Source organism: Dermacentor variabilis, chromosome 6 (assembly GCF_050947875.1).
Source record: "Dermacentor variabilis isolate Ectoservices chromosome 6, ASM5094787v1, whole genome shotgun sequence".
Taxonomy (NCBI): Eukaryota; Metazoa; Arthropoda; class Arachnida; order Ixodida; family Ixodidae; genus Dermacentor; species Dermacentor variabilis.
In genome coordinates this window covers 29,970,208-29,993,539 of record NC_134573.1, presented here as the reverse complement: position 1 = coordinate 29,993,539, position 23,332 = coordinate 29,970,208, and the positions used below count along the sequence as shown (strand labels likewise).

Genomic DNA, 23,332 nt, shown 5'->3' with positions numbered 1-23,332 from the left:
CTGTAGTGCAGATGGTGTTCGGTTGTTCGGGGCGAGCGTCTGAAAAAATAGGACGCTCGAGACACAGCGTACCGGTGGAACACTCCATGAAGGCAGAATGCGTCGTCAGAAAGTCGAGCCGAAAGATCAGGGCACGAGGGCAACTTGTCACCACGGTGAACAGGACTGCAACTTGGCGGATTCCTATGCTAGCAGTGCAAATACCCCTGACGGCAACAGGGACGCCATTGGCGACACGTACGGCTCGAGTGATGGCAAGCGTAAGAACTTTTTTGAGGCGTCGAAATAGGTTAGCGCTCATAATGGACACTTGGGTTCCAGTATCAATTAATGCCTTTGACGGAACACCATCTACGTCTACTTCAATTAGGTTCGTATTGCTGAGAAGCGTCAGTGGAGTATTTGGTCAGGACGAAAGTGATGCAGCACTACCTCCAAGAGCTGCATGGCCTAGTTCTCCGTCCTTCGGTTTGGCGAAGAAAAGCGGTGACGTTGAGATGACGGGAGGCGACGGCGTTCGCACGGAGGAGCGGCTGTCAATGGCATCAGAAGTAGGGTACAGACGGCGAGGTGAATAATGGTGAGTGTCGGCGTATGGGCGAGGAGCAGGGCATGAGCTCTCGTACGGCGGCATCCAGATGGTGCGGCAGTCGCGGGATACATGACCAGCGCGGCGGCAGCCCCAGCAGATCGGTTGGTCGTCTGGGGTTCACCATTCAGCATGATTACGTGGTCTGGAAGCGAAATACTGGTCATTATAGGTTGTGGACATGTGAATTGGTGCCGAATCAAGTCGGGAGTCAAAACAGGCGGTAGGGAATGTTTACAATTTCTTGCTCACAGCTGCTTCAATAACGGAAACAATTGACAGTGGCTTAGCATGACTATACCAGGATATACGTAGCGAACGCTAAGGCATAGCATGCTCAGCCTTGGTTAATCTTGATTGCAAGTCCAGGTTAGTCTGGTTGTCAAGCTGTGTTGCGGCATTTAGCTACTCGTTCGCTTGCTGTTCGTCTGTTTCCTGGGCGATTCCTTTCCTCTTCATCTCGTTCCGATGTCGTTTCCAAGCCTCTATTGTCGCCGTGCATACTGTCGCCTCAACTGTGGTTGTGGCACATGCGAGCTCTCTTTTCAATTCTCCGACATGTTATCAGGCAAGCGACGTACCTGGCAAGCGAGCGGAGGAGAATGCAACGACGAGGAACGCGTGGTGACGAGGAACGCACAGTGACATCATGCGCCTCCTCGGAGCACGGCCGCGGCGAAATCTCAAGTTCACTGCCAGTAAAACTTTCGCTTTAATAGTGGGGGCCCCTTAGTCAAAGGTACCCTCAGCTGGTCGTGGATGAAGGGGGGCCAGACTCTCCGCTTCAATCTCACGGCGAACGATACGTGTGACGTTCTCTTGAAATGATCGTGTGGCGGTAAGGGCGGAGCAAGAGGAGGTGGCAGGGGTGTTTGGGAGCCGGGAAAACTGTGTGACGACGCGGCGGCTTTTGGCAGCCTCGAAGCGGCGGCATTCCTCGACGATGGCGTCGACAGTAGGAACGTCGTTATAGGCGAGGGGTCATCCGCGTTGCCTTTTAGGATATGGCCCACCTTGTCAACATCGGTCATGTGCTCGACCACTTTCCGCGAAAGCGCGAGCACTTCCTGTATCTGGGAGACATACGATTCGGTCGACGACGGGACACGGGTGGCAAGCTCTTTTCGCGCAGCCTGTTGGCGACCTGACGAGTTATTTGCCAAATAGGTGGCAAAAGCGCCCTTTAAGAATGTCCCAGCTGGAGAGCTAGCTATCATGTGTGCTTAGCGAGACACGCGGTGTCCCGTCACGTAAAATGATCACATTGGCATGCATGATTGTAGGTTCCCAGTGGCGCCTTTGGCTAACACGCTCATACATGCTGAGCCAGTCGTCGACGTCAACGTCATTTTGAGCCGAGAATGTTCCAGGATCACTTAGACTTGGAACCGTAACGTACGTTGTGGTTGTGGCCGCAGGTGTAGGTGGCGACGGGGTGGTTCCATCGGAAGCCGTGGCTAAGAAGACGATGGTGCGGCCGCTACGGAGCTCCTTGGCGAGGACGGGGAGCGTTCCACCTCCACCATAATGTTGCACGAAGGAAGAGTCAGCAAGACGAGCAACTGTTTATATGTTATATTTGAAAGAGCGGCTGCATCGCGGCCCGGTTAGATTTACAGTGCCAGCCCAGTTCGTTCATCCTCCTCTTTACTCGAGTGATGACGCCCACGCGCCTCGTTCAAACAATCAAATACCACACTCGTGCAGCCATATTTCCATAGGCGCCGACAGGGGGGGGAGTGGGGGGCTCCGGGAACCGAGGCTTCTCCGGAGTTTCCCCGGTTGGGAAACGAGTGTCTCAGCCCCTCGGCGATGCCAAAGGCTACTCCACCCCCCTCCTCACCTAAAGTATATTTGCAGAGTTTTGTAACTCACATCATTTGAGCTTTGTTTTGAATTCCCTCTACCTTTCGTCCTAAAGTTTTACTGGGGCTAACAGCTCACTGTATCATTGTTGACACGGACATGGATGGCTTCTAATTCTTAATTTCGCTTTATTTCTGTAAATCCTGACAAGAGGCCCACAACCGCATTAGAAGGATCAGCGGCAGCTGGTTGATCAGTATTTTCTCACTTCATCATTATAATAAATTTCCACTGCAAACACCATGCACAAACCCAATATATTTAAGTACATGCTCAGGAAATTGTTTATTTTCTTATTGAAAGATACGGAGTTAGCCAATTGCCAAGTATTTCTAAAATTATGGATAGCCTATGCCTAGAGAAAGAACATGTTGCTGGATGTTCACCTGGTTTGAAATTGCTTTGCGTCCTTTTTTCACTCTGAAAGAAAAACAGCTGCAGACTTCATTGACTCATTCGGCACAGCCTCTTATAGATAGTGTGTTAAATGCACGTGAATGAGATATCTTTCAGTATTGCTTCTCTTTCCAGCAAGCGATGTTAACGACTGTATAAAGAAAGAGGAACACGTCGCCCAATAAGCTACAATATTTATTAGCGATGGAAACATCGTCGCTTGCATGCACAGGTCATAAATATATACAGGTTCTCCCAAGTATCCCCATATATACACGGTACATCAAGAATTTAAAAACGTTGCTGTTGCCTTAATACAAGCAAATCTAGTTCATATTGTTTCCAGTAGAGTGCAGTAGACGCTAGTAATTTCTTTCGTTAATGAGATTTAGTTAGTTAATGGTAAATAACTATCTCACACAAGAGATACTATCCTAACTACAAAAGTTTCAATAAGGCATTTGTAGGCACAACCAAGGGACATCTAATTGCGGAATTTTCAGCTGGTACTAATTGCGTACACATTTTTTCCTACTGATAAGTAATCCCCGCGGTATATGAAATCTACCACATGATTGCGCTCCCAGCCGCATCATAAAGCAACGCCTTCAAAGAGTTTGAGTTAGCCAGAACGATATAAAGGAAATAAAGAAAAACATCCTGATTGAGCTAGTGCCTTATCTTCCACGCCCCTGCCGTAGCAACACGTCGTGTTCGGTGTTAGTTAGAAACAAGCTGTGATAACTGTTGTGTTAGCGCAGACAAAGGGTAGGGATGGCTCTTCTTTTTCATTGGTCACGAAACATATCACCGCAAAAGCGAACTGGCAACGTCAGTGCATATGTTGAAAGGTGCGTTTTTTTTATTTTGTCCCAATCTTCATGTCGTTCTTTATTAATGAGTAGGAAAATATGATCCTTGCCTTGGGACCTGCAAGTGGCAACGAGTGGAAGGCCGAAAATATACAGGGTGTGCTACATAATTTGAGTCAAGAATTTAAAATGAAAGGCGCGTCGGAATGAACTGAATGCATACTATTCGCAGTAGCCTATAGAATCTTTGACTTTCTTGGTTTCCTCATTACTCACTAATTCAGTCAGTTTAATTAACAAACTTTTTAATTATTGGCCGAGGACACCAAGTATGATACCCAGATTTGTAGAGCACCTTCAGAAACCAGCGATCGAGTTGTTTCTTCTACGATACTTCTCACGTAGTCTTTTCTTCCGGGTTGCAAAGAAAGCCCGCAAAATATGAAAAGAAATATGCGTGACGGAGCGTTTGCGCCGTGGTATTATGCTGCTCTCAAGCGTGCGCTCGCTGAACAAGGCCGGCTGCATCTTGACCTCATCGTTCTTGGTCTCATCGGCAGCGCTCGGCAAGCTGCACGCATTTACGCCGTCATCCGATGAAAGCCAACCTTGTTGACAGAACGCACGAGCCGGGAAAGACGGACTACTTGAGACGCATCGGAAATGAAACAACTCGGTCGGTGGTTTCTGAAGGCGCTCTACAAATGTGCGTATCATGCTTTGGGTCATAAGCAAATAATTGAAAAGTGGGGAAATCAACCTAATTAATTCGTGAGTTATGGCGAAAACAATAAATTGATGAGTTACTATAGTCTATTACGGATTGTATAGGTTCGGACCAATTCGCTTCCGTTGTGCCTTTCATTTTTAAATTGTTGGCTCAAGTTATGCGGGACACCCTTTATATCAGTCATGAAATTGTGGTGACATAACAAACGCGTTGACTATGGTCAGCAATAATGAAAACCTTACAGAAATCGGCAGCTTCGAGAAATAGCGGCGGAAGAATCTGTCTTTGAGTCGCAGCCTACGCAGGGATGTTCTTACATTTATGGCCTCAAACCCTTATGCTAGCGTGCGGGACCCCCCATATCCGCCAGGCACCAAATTTCAAGCCACGATATTGGAGGATTCTAAATTTCACGGCCTTTCACCCATGCACCTCAAACCGCATCAATGCTTGGAAGATAGGGACCTGTAGAATCGACTAGATTTCTTGAACTGGGTGCTCACAAAAGCCGATGGGTCACTGGACTTTTTGAGCAACATATGCGCAGATGAAGGCAATCTTTGCAGAAACACCCTGGCAGATTTGCATAATGCACACTATTGGAGTAACTCGGATCCACACTGGGTTAAGGGCACTCTGCACCAGTACCAGTGGTCTTCAATTTTTGGTAAGGAATTTATGCCGGTGCTGTGATTGGTCCCATCTTCATTGATCCCACACTGACTGGACAGCGTTACGTGGACGGAATCCGTGAAGGAGTGTTGGATGAGTCTCTCAGCGAAGTTCCGCTGTCGCGTCTTCCGCTTAGTGGTATCAGCAAGACGGAGCACCCACGCACAGAAGCAGGCGACAACAGCAGCCGACGACAACCGACTAACCCCGTAACATGTACTTCTGGAGCGCGAAACTGGCGGGATGTGACATTACATTCGCAATAGATTGGAAGTCACGGGCCTGTGAATTGGCCGGCTAGGTCACCTGACCTCTCTCCACTCGAGTTCTTTATTGGGGGTTATGTGAAAGATCGCGTTTACATGATTGAGACGACAACATGATATAAACTTAAGGCAAGGATATTGGAGGTTTGCCGTAAAACTCTAGCGTCGGTCAACAAGAACGCCTCTGAATAAGTGATAAAGCGGACTCAGTGCTACGTAGCTACACTAGGACACCGATTCCCACAAACCCTGTAGGCAGCAGCTGGTGTTCAACTGCGCCTACGAATTCACAGATAATAAGGGTAACTGAAATCTGATGTTTTTCTTTTTCTCAGGTTTTCGTGGAGACTTCTCGATTCGCAGATCGGCTCATTTAGATGTGGTACACATTTACTTAGTCGAACGCATCTCTTTTGCCACTTGTCTACAATTTGTCTCCTACCTGTCTCTTTATAAGGCTTTTAATTCTTGCCGCGCGCTTGTCTATGCAGCAGCTATATATATATATATATATATATATATATATATATATATATATATATATATATATATAATTTATTGAAATATAAAGCCGTCTCTCGAATTTGCCCCTTGCTCGAAGCAAGTTTCTTTCGTGAACTATAGCTGCGCGCGCACTTCCTCAACGCGGTGCGAGCAAAGCCGGGATATTGAAACATTCTATACCTATGGACGACCGCACGCCAAGTTTCATCCTAGACGCCAGCGCTCGTTTCTCCCCTGGCGGAGCGATTTCATCTCCAACGGGTGTAGGTTTCCGCCGCCGCTCGTCTTAGCGGTAGCGCCCGCGTTCAGTTCGTGCTGCGCGCGAGGCGTCTCTTGTTTGCGACAGCGCCTCTTCGTATGACCGGAAATTATCATTGTGTTGTTAACTGTCACGACAGCAGTGTAAACACGAAAGGGTTGATGCCACCAGTGAAATCCTGCCGATTCACAAGAAAATGGTACGAAAAGAGCAGACGACAGACATCGATTACTGCGGTGCGCCGACCGAAGTAAACAACTGGCAAACGAAGCGAGCTCGTTCATTAATCACTCCTGAGTGTATGACGGTTTTTATATGTAACCCACATGAATTTAATAATTACTTGGTACATAATCATTTTATTCATATAAAAACTTCAAGTTGTTCGACGAGCGCTTGTCCTGTCTTCTTTCTCGTGTTTCGTTTGCGTGTGCGCTGCCCAAGAATGGAAACCACTTCTGTCGTATGCGCTAGCAGTGGCCGAAGTTCACGCGTGCCGAGAAATTGAATATGTGCACGATGCATAGAACATGACTGGAGTTCATTCCCGCTTCACAACTGCACCGATCGATCGAGTCACTGGACGGTACACGCCCGCGTCTTGGTCGCGCCGGCATTGATGAAGCAGGAACGATTACTAAGACTTACAACTTCCGTCTCTTGAGCACTGTTAAAAAAATGGCCAAGCTCTCTACATTGCTGCCTCTGTTCCATATTGTAGGGGACGTACTAGTTAAAGTTGATGTCGTACTTGTGCTATGCAGCGATATATTTTGTTTATTTCCGCACACTGTCGATGGAAGTCCGTTGTCGCCATCAGAGACAACACGGATTTCTAGCAAACATATTGTGAGAAACTGAAAAAAATGATTTCGGCTCGTATGTGCCGCATCGTATGTGCCGCATCGTATGTGCTGACAATTTTTCCGGCGGCACATACGATGTCGTTTCCAATTACCTGCTCAGCGTCACTTACATGGTCAAACAGACGCTGCGCTTTCGCCGCATTGCAGCCATAAAAATAATCGTCAAGCGTACCGATCTTCTTAAAGGCAAATAGAAGCGTGTACACTCTGTTTCACACTTCAGGGAAAACTCGGAACGTATTGCATCGCGATGCGGCAAGCAATTGGGTCGTGCGACGGAAGCAGCTCGAGGAGGCGCAGACGCTCGAGGGGCGGAGTCGTGATCTGCGTCGTCTGCAACGGCGGCGCGCGCTGGCTGCATTGTCGGGAAGCGTGCTACTGTCAAGGGCAGCGCATCGATTTCATCGGTACTGCGGGAACTGAGCTGATATTCTTTACTAAACGTTGTGCGGCGCCAAACTTTCAGCCTTCAATGCCGATAATGGAGTTCCACAAACTTCTTTTGACAGCATGCTTCGCTTGTTCTTCCGAAAGGCAGCGGTACTGAGCGCGTGCACGTATATTTCTTCACTGTGTGTGCTACCGTAATAAGCAGCGACAAGACGCACCAAGATGCGCGCGCAACGTGCTCAGTCTTTGTTTGACTCGAAAGGAAAACAAAGCACTCAACAATGATAACTACGGGGGTCGAACACGATGAAACAAACGGATACGATTAAAGGAATGTTTTATTGTAGGTTAAGAAAATGAGCTGGAAGTGATTTTTCTGGACAATCAATCACTACACTAACAGACCCTGCCCGCCGGCGGGGAATTGGACACGTCAGGCTCGGAACTTCAGTTAGTATCTCGTCATGTCCCCAGCGGCAGCGATGACAGCGCTCATCCTGGAAGGCAGTGAAGTGTAAAATGACTTGATCAGGGATGTGTTCATTCGCAGCACTTGTCAGTCGCTGACGATGGTGGATCGAAGCCTATCCTCGGGCGACTGATAGAGGGGATGCTGCGCCAACGATACTTTCAACGAGCCCCAGACATCTTAAATGATGTTGGCGCCCGGGGATTGAGGCGGCCACTCCAAGATAGTGACGGCGCGCTCTTCCAGCAGTTCTTGCACAACACGAGCAGTGTGGATCGGCGATCTATCGCGTTAGAATATATAGTCGCCTTCCAGGAACGGGCCGTCAAGAATGTGTGGAATCAGTGCGTCGTCTATGACTGCCCTGCAGCGATGAACTTACCTTCGAGGCGTATCAGTGGGCGTTGCACAACGCTTAGTAAAGAATACCGGCTCATTTCACGCAGTAACGATGAGATCGACGCCCTGCAACTGACAGTAGGTTTCCCGACAATGCGGCCAGCGCGCGCCGCCGTAGCAGACGACGCCGTTCAAGATCCCGCCCCTCGAGCACCTGCGCGAGCTGCTGCCGCCGCCTGACTCAAGCGCTCGCTGTATCGCGATGCAGTGCGCTCCGAGTTTTCCACAAAATGTGAAACAGACTGTACATCGCCCTTCGAATGAAATGTCCACGCGCACACACGTAGGCACACACCGCGCGCGGCACGAAACGTGCCCAAACACGCGCAGTGCAGGAGGCAATCAAGGCGGTGCGAACGAGAGGTGGGAGAGGACTACCACCCGCTAATAGAATTTTGCTTCGCATGCGGCGCTCTCAACGCCGGCGCAGCAGCGCCGCTCTCGGTGCCGTTCTTGTCCATTCCATTGCTTTTCGCGTTTCGTGCATCGTAAGACGGGCACTTCGGCCGCGTTATCAAGGGGCTTTTGTTATCAATGTGATCAGCTGGCCTTGAGAGACGGATAATAAGTGTGACGTAGAAATGAGAGGAAAGAATAGCTGCAAAGTCACGAAACCTGCATTTGGTGCCCCTTCAGTGTCATTATCATGGTGATGAACTGTCTCTTTCTTTGGGTTAGAGAAAGGCAAAGCAGTTGCTTTAAATCAGCTGATTTCAGGGCGCTGTTTCAGGATGCGGGTGGGAGTGCAGTCACGTGGTGTTTTTTAATATTTCGTGGGGTTTGTCTTCCAGTCGCAAAACAAAAGCGAGCGCAAATTGTACGTCGCTCAAAATGCCAAGGTTAGATGTCCCTTGGCTGTGCCGGCAAATTCCTTACCGACATTTCGATAATCAAGAAATACTTCTCGATTTACATATTTAGCTACAATTACATAATTAAACCTTGGCAACAAGGAAATTACAGGCGGCAACTCCACTGTACTGGAAACAATATGCGCTATGTTCTCTTCGAGTAACGCAATTGCTCTTTGGTGCATGATAATTGGTAAGCCCTTTAAAATTCACTTATTACCCGAAATTCGGTGAAGCCAGATTCACTCAAAATGAGAAAAAACAGCATTCATGCGGTGCTGACACTTGGACTCACAGTAAAACAAAAAAGGAGAGTGTGAGGAAGAAAAAGCTGTGTCAAACTAGGAGGTCCTGTAAATTTTCCCATAAGGCCGGCACATCCAAGAACCATTCTTCGAGGTCACACGACGCTTCTTCAAGTGCAACTTCTTATACAATTACACACACGCACACACGCATATATATATATATATATATATATATATATATATATATATATATATATATATATGTATGTATGTGTGTGTGTCTGTGTGTGTGTGTGTGTGTGTGTGTGTGTGTAAATGAAGAGGCACTTGTAGGTTGAGGACGTGCGCATGAAGAAACGATGCTTTATTTCCTAGGTTTCGGTCGGGAGGAGGCCTTAGTCAGGAACTAATTTACATGGCAAGCCGCTGTGCTTAAATGCGTACGTTGCATATCCCCCCCCCCTTTGCGCTTATCCGTATCCGAAACATGTTGTTGCTGTAAGGAATATGCACACGTGGCCAAGCAACGCTACATGTATTAAAAGATAACATTTTGGTTGGTTTTAAAAGGTGCGCGTGTATATATATATATATATATATATATATATACACGCGAACCATTTAAAACCAACCAAAACGTATATATATATATATGCATATAATGTGCGAGTGTGTGTGTCATATATACATATATCGATATAGAGTACACACAGACGCATATATATATATATATATATATATATATATATATATATATATATATATATATATATATATATATATATATATATATATATATATATATGTGTGTGTGTGTGTGTGTGTGTGTGTGTGTGTGTGTGTGTGTGTGTGTGTGTGTGTGTGTGTGTGTGTGTGTGTGTGTGTGCGTGTGTGTGTGTATATATATAAAGACAAACCCTACCACGCAGGTTGAATGACCACAGTATATTTCACTGAGGTTTCGGCTTTTTGGCTGGTGGACCAGCCTTTGCCAACAGCTGGTGCACCAACCTTGCTGGCTGTTTCCGGATTTCCGGCTGGTTGACAAGCCTTTGTCAAAGGCTGGTCCTCCAGCGGGAACATCAGCTAAACATACTGCGCTACTTCAACGTACATCGTACTTTTTTTGCTTCATTTCACTACCGGGGTCAGCGTGATTTTTTCACCCAGAATATACAACCCCCCCCCACACACACATATATATATATATATATATATATATATATATACGCGTATAGTCTACTTAGAAGACAACGACGATGGGGGCATTAACGGACTCCGTCTAGTGGGTGGCTCAGATTGGGTGAGGACGAAGAAGGCGTGCCTCGGTTCCGTTTGCTTTTGAACAGGCTGTCCTGTTGTTCTTGAACGTCTCCCTGTCTTCTGCCCACGTCGTACCGCGAAACTGGTGGAGGTGCTGGGTACTGAGTTCGCCTGATGCTCGGGAGTCCTTCTGGGAGTCGTTCATCTAGCCCGGAGGCATTATCACCAGTTACAACACCCGTGCATCGCTTTGGTCGCCGATGCTAGGCCTTGCCCCGGAGTTTTCCCCTCTTAGACCACCTCTCTCCGGAAGCGGCACACATCTCGCAATGGCCGAAACCAGCTCACCGCAAGCACCCCAAAACAGACGGTTTCCCTGTCCACAACAGGTAACCGTTCTGCATCCACTTGTTCCCGATCGCTATCGCGGTGCAGCCTTCGAGGACATTGAAGACTGGCTTGACAAGTATGAACGCATCGCACAGATTAACCAGTGGACTGAGCAGCAAAAGCTTTCCCACGTCCATTTCGCCTTTGACGACAGTGGCCGTACTTGGTACGAGAACCGTAAAGCTAGCCTGACGACATAGAATGACTTTCGGCAGAAAATCACGGATACTTTTGCGAGTTCCGACCGACGCGACCGCACCCAGCAGATGGTGGAGCTACGGGTGCAACAACCTAATGAGTCGGTCACAATGTTCGCCGAAGACATGGCCCGCCTCTTTCGTAGAGCCGACCCGAACATGAACGAAGATAGGAAGTTGTCCCACCTCATGCGAGGTGTAAAATAGCAGTTGTTCGCGGGGCTTGTGCGGAATCCACTAGTCACGGTCACTGACTTTATCAAAGAGGCTACGGCTATTGAGCGGGCCCTTATCAACGGTGCAGGCAGTACGATCGACTATCCACCAGCACTGCAATCAATGCCGCCGCAGGGACTGCCGAGTATCAGAATTTCTTGCGTGAATTGATCAGAGAGCTTGTCAGAGAGGATGTGCAGAAGATTCTGACACCGACATTGGATAGACCCATAGCATCAATCGCCGAAGTGGTGCGCGATGAAATCAGGCAGGCTTTACCGGCAGCCGATCTTCATGATCACCAGCGTCCCATGACTTACGCCGCCGCTGTCCGATGTGGACCACCCGTAACAACCACACCGCCGTACCACCAGCCTCAGACAGCTGCTCCTTGGTCGCCGCCGCAAGAGGGTGTTTCGAGGCGCGCACCCGTTATGCCGCTGCAGTCACACCAGCAGCCGTCGTTTGCCGCCCCTTGGTCAACGCCGCAAAACGACGCTACGGGGCGGCCGCAATTGCGGTGAACCGACGTATGGCGCACCGTCGATAGGCGATCACTTTGTTTTCACTGCGGAGGCGCCGGCCATATTTCGGGTAATTGCTGGCATCGCGACACGTCATTTCGACCTTATCGTCCATGGTCCTATGGTCGACGTGCAAATGACGATTCCATGCTACGCCGCTACGACGCTACTTTTCGGGAATCTCCAATAGCGCACCCGAATGACGAATCTGTGCCGAACGATAGGTCCAATTTCGGCCGTCGGTCACGTTCTCCAACTCGTCCACGTCAGATGGCTTCACCTACTGGACGTACTTTTGCTGACCTCCAAGGATGAAGGTACCCCAGCCCACGCCGGGGAAACTGAAGGCGGCGACCTCTGGGGGTAAAGTTGCAGGCCCGCCACAAGACAATAAAAAGCCCCCAACACTCCCACTGCTGAACGCTGTGAAGCCGATAAACACCGAAGAAATTGTGAGCGCCGACATTGATGTTGACGACATTGACGGACAGCCAGTGACAGCGTTAGTCGACACTGGTGCCGACTTCTCTATAATGAGTCAGGAAGTCGTCCTCCGCCTGAAGAAAGTAAAGACGCCATGGACGGGCCCTCACATAAGGACGGCAGGCGGCCAATTACTGATGCCTACTGGAGCGTGTAATTCTGGAATTAATATCGGGGATTCCTCTTTCGTGGCCGCTCTCATCGTTCTGCCTGTGTGCTGTAGAGATTTGATTATTGGATTGGATTTTCTGAAAGAATATGGCGCCGTAATTAACATCCCGGATCGTATCGTGACATTTTATAAGAGTCCTGGTTTAGTCTATTGCTTAACGCCGCAACACCACTCCTGTCGTCTAACAGAAGATGACTTGTCATCCCACCTCGATCATGTACCCTTGTTTCGGTAGCATGTGACGTACGGTTTCATTGCGAAGGCGTTGCCGACCAAAAAACCACGTTGTTGTTCACTCATGGTGTCTCGGTCGCACGCGGAATCGTAAATGTCACCGAAGGGCGCACGAACCTGTAGCTAACAAATTTTAGCACAGAGCGACGGCGCCTTCCAAAAGGCACGGCTGTCGCTTATTTTGACGGTGTTGCCAATGTGCGCGGCTGCTGTTCACTACTCGAAGAAACGCCTACGCAAGACCCGGCTCCTGTACTTGACGTCAGCACTGCTTTGTCGCAACACGACCGAGAACGGCTTCTTACTCTACTGGCCAAATTCAGCGACTGCTTTGCGTCTACGCCCAGCGTCGGTCGGACACCTCTAACAAAGCACCGAATAATTACAGAGGATACGGCAAGACCAATTCAACAAAACCCTTATCGTGTTGCTCTCAGAGAACGTGAAGCCATACAACAACAAGTGATAAAAACGCATAAAGACGACGTGATCCAGCCATCAATGAGTCCCTGGGCATCTCCTGTAGTTCTAGTTAAGAAAAAGGACGGCAGCTTGCGTTTCTGTGTGTACTACCGAAAACTAAATCAGGTGACAAAGAAAGACGTATACCCGCTTCCCCGTATAGACGATTCACTCGAAAGGCTTCGACACGCGCGTTACTTCTCCTCAAGGGATTTAGAAAGCGGATATTGGCCAATCGAGGTAGACCCTAGAGAGAATGAAAAAACTGCTTTTGTGACATCAGACGACCTACACAAATTTAAGGTCTTGTCTTTCGGCTTGTGCCCTGCCCCTGCTACGTTCCAACGCCTCATGAACACTGTGCTTTCAGACCCGAAGTGGAAAACCTGCTTAGTCTACCTCGACGACGTCATCGTGTTCTCCGCAACAGTTGAACATCTCGAACGGCTTGAAGTGGTTCTGCAGTCCATCCGGTCCGCCGGCTTTACCCTGAAACCGGAGAAGTGCCACTTTGGCTCTGCGGAACTACAGTTTCTTGGTCACGTCGTCAGCCACGCAGGTGTCCGCCCGGATCCCGAAAAAATTGCCGCCGTCACACAGTTTCCCGTACCATCCAATAAAAAGGCTGTCAGGCGCTACCTCGGCCTCTGTGCCTATAACCGGCGGTTCATTGCAAACTTTGCTCCTATTGCGTCGCCGTTAACTCGCCTGACGAGAGACGACGTTGCTTTTGTATGGGGCGACGAAGAGCAAGGTGCATTGAACGACTTGCTGGAACGTCTCCAGACGCTTCCAGTGCTTGCTCACTTTGATGAGACCGCTCCTACATTGCTCCACACTGATGCAAGCAATGTTGGCTTGGGAGCTGTTCTTGTGCAGCAGCAGGAGGGCACAGAAAGAGTAGTTGCCTCTCACGCACTCTCACACACACTCTCACGCACAGAGGCTAATCACTCCACGACTGAGAAAAAATGCCTCGCCGTAGTATGGGCGGTTCTGAAATTTCGCCCATATTTGTATGGCCGCCACTTCACCATTATCAGCGACCACCATTCACTGTGCTGGTTGACAAACCTTAAAGATACTGCGGGACGGCTGGCGCGTTGGAGCCTACGGTTGCAAGAGTTTGACATGAGTGTCAAGTACAAGTCGGGGAAACGACATACTGATGCTGACTGCCTGTCTCGATCGCCGATAGAGTCGTCTGTCCCACCCGAAGAAGACTCGAAATTTCTTTGTGTTCTGTACACATCCACCACCGCGCAACAACAGCAGGACGACCCTGAGTTACTTGAACTCATCAATTACTTAGAGGGCAGATCTGTGAAACTACCTAGAGTTTTCGCAAGAGGACTGTTGTCGTTTTGTTGCGGGCGAAAGTACTTTACAAACGAAATTTTCTTCGACCGGGTCCCCCTATCTGCTCGTCATTCCTGCAGTTCTTCGTACGGAAGTACTTGAAGCCTGTCACAACAAGGTTACTTCTGGTCATTTAGGCTACACAAGAACGCTGGCCAGAGTGCAACAGAAGTACTACTGGCCGAGACTTACCGCCACGGTGAAACATCACGCCCGCACTTGCCTCGACTGCCAGAGGCGCAAGTCACCTCCGTCGAAATCAGCCGGTCTCCTACAACCCGTCCAGGTTCCTCGAAGACCATTTGACCAAATCGGAATGGACATATTGGCCCACTTCCTAATTCTACTGCAGGGAATCGCTTTGTTATCGTCGCAACCGACTATCTCACACGTTACGCACAAATAAAGGCAATCCTGAGAAGTGCAGCAGCCGAGGTGGCGCGCTTTTTCATTGAGCATGTTGTGTTGCGACACGGCGCAACAACCGTCGCAATAGGAGACCAAGGAACCGCATTCATGGCTGCACATTTAGATCACGTCTTGCTGCTAAGTGGAACGTCTCATCAGAAGTCAACCACCTACCATCCACAAACCAATGTATTGACAGAACGCCTAAACAAAACAATTCAAGACATGCTCTTCATGTACGTGGATGTTGAACAGAAAAATTAGGACGAAATCCTACTTTATATCACCTTTGCATATAACACGGCGAAACAAGAGACAACGCGCATGACTCCGTTCACCCTTTTTCACGGACGGCATGTACGAACGATGTTGGATGCAATGCTTCCACACGACTTTGACGACACTTATACGGACGCCGATGTGTTTACGCAACGCGCAGAAGAGGCTCGGCATCTCGCACGCTTGCGCATCTGCCAGCAGCAAGATTACGACGCAGGGCGCTTATGATCGTAACCGTCGAATGGTCATCTATGACGTCGGCGACAGAGTGTGGTTTGGACACCCATATGGAAACGAGGCCTCTCCGAGAAGCTGTTACGGCGATACTTCGGACCATGTCGAGTATTGCGCCGACTCAGTGATGTCCCGCACGAGGTCGTCCCCGATAGTCCCAATTGTACACGGCGCCGCACGCATTGTTCTGAACTTGTGCACGTTGTCCGCATGAAGCCGTATGGGAGCGAATAACTATGCCAGAGACTCTTACTTCCACGAGTGACATTACTGGTGTAGCATCGGGGCGATGGTCTTTTAGGGAGGGACGAATGAGGCGTATATTTTACTTAGAAGACAACGACGATGCGGGCATTAACGGACTGCGGCTACTGGGTGGCTGAGATTGCGTGAGGACGAAGATTGCCTCGGTTCCGTTTGTTTTTGAACAGGCTGTCCTTCAAGAACAACAGGACAGCCTGTTCAAAAACAAACGGAACCGTGGCACGTGTTCTTCGTCCTCACCCAATCTCAGCCACCCACTACACGGAGTCCGTTAATGCCCCCATCGTCGTTGTCTTCTAAGTAGAATAAAAAGGCTGTCCTGTTGTTCTTGAATGTCTCCCTGTCTTCTGTCCACGGTCGTACCGCGACAATATATATATATATATATATATATATATATATATATATATATATATATATATATATATATATATATATATATATATAGCTTATTTACACTGTACTGGAGCCAGAGCACCAGGCCCACATTCGCTCGCGCCAAGGGCACAGACCCACTTCGACGTCGTCCTCGCGGCGGCTCGTCTCTTGGGTATCTCCCTATAGTATCGTAATACTATATATATATATATCTATATATATATATATATATATATATATATATATACAGAGATGTGGTTCGGAAAGCCGAAAAGTGACAAGCAGCAGCACAGTGAAACGCAGCAGTAGAGTCACACTCCAGAAAATTAAAACTTTCGCCTATGCACATTTCATTGGGTATTTCATTGCACGTTACACTGTTTTCAGATGATAGCCTTGTGTACAAAAAAAAACAAGTATTGGGAGTAACGTTACCCAACTTCAAATTGACTTGAAACGTGTTGAGCATTGGGACTCTATGTGGAAAAAGAGCCTAAATAATGCAAAGTGTGTCCACTTATCTTTTACAAGGAAACGGAAGCGAATAGAGAGTCAGTACCCCTTAAACAATGAGCCTGTAAAACAAGCAATTATGCATAAATATCTAGTTGTAATATTTTTATTCGATTGCTCACAGAATGCGCATGCAAGCGCCGTGGTTGGGAGAGCTGGAAGGGCACTAAACTTTATACAACACAACTTAAAAACTTCGGAACTCAACTTAAAAAAAAGGTAGCCTATTTAACATGTGTTCGACCTATACTAAACGGTGCCTGTGCCGTATGGGTTCCTCCGCAAGTTACGGTGATTGATGAACTAGAAAAAATACAAAATTGGGCAGCTAGGTTTGCCTTGGGTCGGTACAAGAGCAGGGAGATCTGCACGCAGAATAAAAATGAACTTTAGTGGGCAGTGCTTTGGTCGCGCCGACAAGAACTGCTGTTCTTTTATGCTGCAACGAAGGCTAGCTCTAAAGAAATACGCTTCGGTGTAGATATGGTGTAGATTGATTCTGCTAGTTGATATAAGATTAATTTGCAAAGAAGGAATAGTAGGCATCCGACTATGCGTTTTCTTTTTGCGAACACATGTACATCGCAATTTCTTGTCGTTCACTTGCAACAGTGTTCGAGAAAATGTAGTATGTTTTTCTGTTCCTTCGTGTTTCGTGCAGCATAGTGTATTTTGTTCTGCTCCGTCCACCTTGTCCACCCTGCGATGCCTATACCAAGATAATAATAACAAAACACACCTAGGCGGACGACATAATGCTGAAAGGCTGCTAGAATTAGTGAAGCTAACGAAGCTTGAGTCACTTGAATGTAGTAAGGTGGGGAGCCAGATAATGAGATGCACAAAAAGAATCCTTGGGCTCGCAGAATTACGGACGACCAGATATGGGCACAACTCGCTACACATGAATGACCGGTTCGGCAATTAGGGTTAGAGATTGAGATTAGAGGTACGCGAGATTGACGCATGTGCGACGGAAGATGACGTTGGAGTGGTTCAGCTATGGTAAAGACCTCATGTTCCACTGTGCTGCCAAGCCAGATGATCGGCCTCTTTTTTGAAAAGAAATCGAATCGTTTTTCGCCACAAGGTGCGTCATATTTTGGAAAATTTAATGAGCGCCCTTATTCGCGTCACACGAATAATGGCGTCAGTGCTGACATTTTGAAATAGAGCCACGAGTGTTGATTATTCATTCTGATTTATACATAGCGCATACAAGGCGTTCGAGGAAACATATGCAAGATAAAAAAATAGGCTACGTGAGTCTAAATATAGAACACACGGTGTTTATGGCGGTGACAGTTTTTTGCAGAGTGCTCGTTGTTCTTATGTATTCCTTCAGATTTCAAGGGATTTGAACAAAATGCGAAGAAATGCAAGGGAGCACACGCGTGCTTCGCCAACGCAACAGCTCTATCGCGCTTCTGTGCTACAGGTCTATTGTTCTAATACAGCAGCTTTTGAAGTGCATTTATTTTTTTATTTATTTATTTATTTACGCAATTTAAATTTCTCTGTAAGCACGAAACAAAGGATTAAATAAAATGTTACGTTATTGCACAATGTGAATTGCAATATTACCATATGAATTGCAGTAAACATAACTAAGTAAGCGTTCGTGGTGTAACGAGACTAGACCCATGAGGACAGAGACAACTCGATGACCGCGACCAGCATCTGCTAGAACAACAGGTTCTTGCCGACGTTGGCGCCTTTTGTCGGCCTCGGGTTCCCGCATTGCGGCATGCTCACAGAGGCGGTCATGATGTGCGTCCGCTTCGCGCTCCCTAACTACTGGAGGATTTTGACATCGTTGTAGCTTAGCCACATCCTGCAGTTTCAAAGGCGTCGCTTCTGGCCCACCCTGCGACGAGTTGCAGTGTGGGCATACTCGCAGCAACCGATTGTCTCTGCGTATAGGCCAACTAAGCGGCCTGGGCAAATATGCGAGCCCTCTTTGGTTCTGTGCGGTCAGCGTTTCACGCGACCTCCTCGGCTGGCGTTTTCACAATTAACACGCGGAGATGTGTTTGCGCAATTCGGTGGTTCGCTTGGAAATTCTACACCGAGGGCTAGTACCACGTGTGGAAAAAGGATTCCGCAAACGGGCAGGGCCTGCATAGCTGTTCGTTCCAGTAAGTAAAACTAACTCGTGTTAAATGCAGCTGAGGCATTCCTCTGAGCTGCTTCTGTCCACCTGCCTGTGTAATTGTAACACGTACACGCCTAGACACATTTTGCCATGTGGCGCATAAATTCTGATGCAAAGGGAAAGCGTGCACGTACAGGTAAGTAGTCATATTGAAACGGAAGAAATCAATATATTTATGTGCAATTATCGAAGGCGGTGAAAGACAATATGGAGAGTTCATGCAATTGAAATTTGAATAAGACTAGCCAAGCGCCTCAACGCGACGGCTAGCACGATGGAAATGCCAAATCAGGTTGTATTCTTCATGCTGGGGCACATGGTCCTAATGTAATGGTTAGAGTATTGTACTGTCCTTGAGGTGCTCTGTTCGAATGCAGGAATCGGAAAAATTTATTAGTTTACCTAACATGCAGTTTATTTATTTATTACCCAACAGTTTATTTAATATGAGATATGCCTACCAGCACTTCACGCAGCTTTGCAACGGTGGGCCTAAACAAGTAAGCCGGAGCTAAGGCGAAGCAGAAGCGCCTCTGGTCGTCTTCTACTTTCCCCAGCACGGTGCCCAGTTGATTCAGCACAATCACTCCCCACCGAAAGCGGAGCCATTCTGGCCGCCTAAGGGTAGGAGAACTCATGGGGGTTGCGGCACTGCTTGAGCCAGGAGCCGTGGACATTTTCCTGGATGCGATGACGCTGGTCTGAAGAAGTTTTCATCGGCTCGACGAGGAAGTTAAGCGCGGATGTATGTTGCCGTACCCGATAGTGACTGTGGTACCTGGAGAACAGCATGGTGGAAGGACCTGGAGGAGTAGACGGGACGCACGACCAGACCAGTTTGCCGGAAGCAAAGCATGTAGCCGTACTGGATGCGTCGTGGCGATGATTTTGGCGCAACTGGTCCTGAGATATGAACGAACGAGGGAGCACGCGACGTTTTCGGGCCAATCAAATGCTGCGAGGCCTCTGGCTGCTATCCGTATTATTGCCACCGATGCGAACACGCCCGCACCAATGATCGTCCGAGTTCTTCGGACGCCGACACCACCAACAGTGTTTGCTTGTTTATTTTTATTTATGACATACAGCAGACCGTGAGGCCCAAACAGGCGTGGAATACAAAATTATAAGTGTGTTAAATTGCAACATCCAAAACAAAGAAAACGACCAGTAGGAAATAACTCGACAGCAGTAGTATGAGCTAAAAACATGCCCACTTAGAAGGTCACTAGAATCCACAGATTAAGCCGGCAAAGAGTTCCAATAAGTGATTCCCTCAGTAAAGAAAGCATGCTGAAATAAATTAGTCTTAGCAAAGTAAGGGCAAGAGAAAGGTGTGGGAATGAGCGGTTGTCTAGTTATCGATAATGCTACGTACAGTGAGCAATTTTTTCCACCTTTCTGGTTCATTAGCAAATATACAAGTTTCAAACATAAAACAATTTGCGGCGGGACAAAAGAATTTGGATTTTATTGGATTGCATTAGTGATGAGACTGAAACGGTTTGACTGCCCTGCGGAAAAAAATGAAATTCGCGGCTTTCCTTTGCATTTTCGCAAGTGCCTTCATGTTATTGGTAGCATGCGAACCCAAGAAAATGGCCCCATATTCTAATTTAGGCCTGAAAGAGGTTTCGTACGCTAGTCTATAAACGTGGATTGGTGTATCTTTTAGTTTACGGCGCAACAACCAGCGTTTACGTAAGGCAAAAGAGGAAGTACAATAAATGTGCATGTTTCAGCTTATTACTTAGTTGCTTGTTAGTGTTAAACCAACACACTTATATTCCTTTACTTCTTTAATTAGTCCTGAGCCCAGAGAAAAACAACCCTTTATTATTGTGCTTGTAGTATTTCTTCCGCAGTGCGGTATTCTTTATGATCCAATCTACGCAATTGCGCACACCAGGACAGTGGGAACGGCAAGAGCACTATTGAAAGTAACGATAATTAAAATGCGTTCATACATCTTGCAACACCTCTTACTCAAACTGTGCTGCAATTTGGAATAACGTGCAGAATATTTTGGCAAAATGAGTTGGAAGGTGGATGGTTGGCTGCTTCCAATCGTTGCGAGTATGTTTTTCACAATGTCATGCACACGGCATAATTTCCAAGTGGCTGGATAAGTGATTTTCTTGCTTTAGAAAATATGAAACAATTTATGTTCTCATAGTGGATTTTCCTGTAGTGAGTTTTCGCTTGGAGTCTAGATTCTGTAAACTTGACAAAACTAAGTGAACAATTATCAATTCGCAATCCCTTCTGAAGTTGTACGCTTTCTTGATTATGAAGATGCAAGAAGTGTGGTGAAAGCAAGTTTTCAGTCATCCGGGTAAAGTGTGGTCTCAAAGAGTTAAGGTGTATGCAAGCATGCGTGATCTATGCTCTCACAAGCATCTTCTATAGTTCTGTAAAATCTAGTACATCTCTTAGCACTCAGAAGGTAGCATGGATATTGCGCGTGCGAAAATGGGGTACTAGACGTGAAGTTACGAACTGCCGGCTTATATCTATCATCTGCATTGCGTCAAATGTGTTTTAATCGATATTGGATTCCTTGCTTTCTGTGAGTGTTAAGAGTATTTTAATAAATGAACAGCATCGCTCTATCTGACGACGACTTAAAGCCACTTGAGATTGTTAACAGTGTTCACCAATGCATCAACCTTCAATAAGAATTTTTGTGAATGCGTCCAGAATAAATCGATATCTATCTTCAAGCACCACTTTTGCCATTCTGGCTACCGTGGTTCAGCCTTCTCAATTATGCCTCGTCTCACGCCCCTAGACTCAAGACTACTTTAATAAACTTTTGGCTCCTCTATAAGGTTGTCCATGACACCATAGATTCCCAAAGTTTCTTGATCATATGCAATTGTTCGTGCTGCAATAATATAACAGGCAGACTCCGCATTCTCGGTCTGTACTTCTGCAATTAAGGACATATGGCTCGATTGCAAAAAAGTAATAGGAACTGCGCCTATATAAACATATCTCAGAGTTCATTTCCTGTATTTTGTATATATGTAGATAATCTTCTTGTATAACTGCCTTCTACACTTTCTTGTTTTCTTTTTCCCTATTTCTTTCTCTGTCTCGCATTGTTTAGTCTACCACATTTGTGTTCTCTGTACATTTTGACTCGCACATTGCCTTTCAAGAGCACCACTACGAAGGCTCTCTAGCTGTTCATGGGTACCATAACAAGCGTTGACTTATTGATTGATTATTATTGTATTATAACATTGCCTTTATTAAGCCCGTTTTAGCATAATAGTTCAGTGAAACCGTTCTTGCGCAATATAGTTTTAGTGTGACGATTAAAATAGAAAGCGTGAATTTATAAAGTGCAACAAAATGCTATGTGCCTGACAATGCACTAATCTAATAATTTCTTATGCAGTTTAACAATGGTTCGCTACCGTATCCGGTGTTGTGCAATAAAATACTGTGCTACAGCAATTATTGCACGCCTCGCAGAAAAAAAGTGAATTTGTTTCTCAGACAATACGTCATAGTGCGCAGAAAACAATAAACTAGTATTTCTTTGTGTGTGTGTTGACTTGAAGTGTATACATTGTGAAAGTACCCTGCTTATATATATATATATATATATATATATATATATATATATATATATAAAGGAGGAGAAAGGAGATCATATCAAAGAAAGATCCCAAGGTCAACACAGGGGAAATTATTGGTACTCACGCAGAGAAATACAACAATATAAATTATTGGAATCAAAAGTCGATGAAAAATTGCTGTAGATGGAAAACGATCCCACCTCTTCGCATTACGCGTGCCACGCTTTCACCAATTTGGCTACCGGCACCGTTTCTCCATCCACTTTCTAGGGTATTTACATATTACAACTAGAAGTAACGCTTGGAGTGTTAGCCAGTGCCACCCCTCAGAAACCTTGGCAGCGGATGCGGAACACCCTTTCTTCCGCACGCGTCACGAGTTCGTGAGCGAACACATACACACACTCATATATATATATATATATATATATATATATATATATATATATATATATATAGTTAATCATTTCGATAGCTCCAAATATTTAGGTGCAACGTTCACTGCTAACCTCTTATGGAATTCACACGTTGATACCCTTTCTTCTTCTGCTTTCTGAAAGTTGTGGTTCTTACGACACAAGCTTCGTAATTCACCACCGAATATAAAACTTCTGTGCTATCAATCACACATCAGACCAACGATAGAATATGCAAGCATAGTATGGGACCCTTACACACAACGTAACGTTGATAAACTCGAAAGAATTCAAAGGAAGGCTGTTCGATTTATGTTTTCTAAATTTCGTCGTGTGGACCCTCCGTCGGAACTAATGACAGCCAATAACATACCCCCACTTCAGTACAGTAGAAGGCAATTTAAATCGACCTTCCTGAATTCTCTCCTTAAACAGAAATTCGCTATGGACCCTTCATTGTATTTATCCCCCCTATCTA

At 46.7% G+C, this 23,332-nt stretch overlaps 1 protein-coding gene across 12 annotated transcripts in view; it reads right to left on the bottom strand.

Moving 5' to 3' along the window:
- LOC142584113 (uncharacterized) overlaps nucleotides 1–23,332 on the bottom strand; it is a 162,218-nt gene that overhangs the window by 75,175 nt on the left and 63,711 nt on the right. For 2 of the 12 annotated variants that reach the window (XM_075694285.1, XM_075694284.1), the window contains exon 2: nucleotides 2,842–3,002. The exons of 9 other annotated variants lie outside the window; for them this stretch is intronic. The gene's annotated coding sequence lies outside the window, so the exon portion shown is untranslated. Of the gene's footprint in view, nucleotides 1–2,841; nucleotides 3,003–8,201; nucleotides 8,224–23,332 lie in introns of those variants that run through there. One more of the 12 variants, XM_075694289.1, reaches the window with a different exon arrangement.